Source organism: Centrocercus urophasianus, unplaced genomic scaffold, assembly GCF_019232065.1.
Source record: "Centrocercus urophasianus isolate 14NV4802_14NV808 unplaced genomic scaffold, USGS_Curo_1.0 seq_28, whole genome shotgun sequence".
Taxonomy (NCBI): Eukaryota; Metazoa; Chordata; class Aves; order Galliformes; family Phasianidae; genus Centrocercus; species Centrocercus urophasianus.
The window spans coordinates 4,848,293-4,848,589 of record NW_024884844.1 but is presented as its reverse complement, the minus strand read 5'-3'; positions in this window follow the sequence as shown (position 1 = coordinate 4,848,589).

The following is a 297-nucleotide window of genomic DNA, read 5'->3' as shown; positions in this document are numbered from 1 at the left end:
CCCCTCTGCTCGCTTCTCCCGTTCTCCGGTGTCCCTGGAAGAGGCGCTCCTGCCGCCCGCAGGCGCACAGCGGCGGCGGCCGTGTGCATGAGCGGCGCGGCTGCCGCCCGCCGTTCCGTATCGCCGGGGCTCCGCCGCCGCTGGGAGGCGAGGCGAGAGCCCGGCCCGCCCCGGGCGGCCCCCCCGCCGCGCCCTGGGCCCCCCCTGCAGGGGATGCACCCTCCTCAGCCGGCCGCCGCGGCCCTGCGAGCCTGAGCCTCCGCGCCCTCCCCGCCGCCGCCCGGCCCGCGGGGCGGC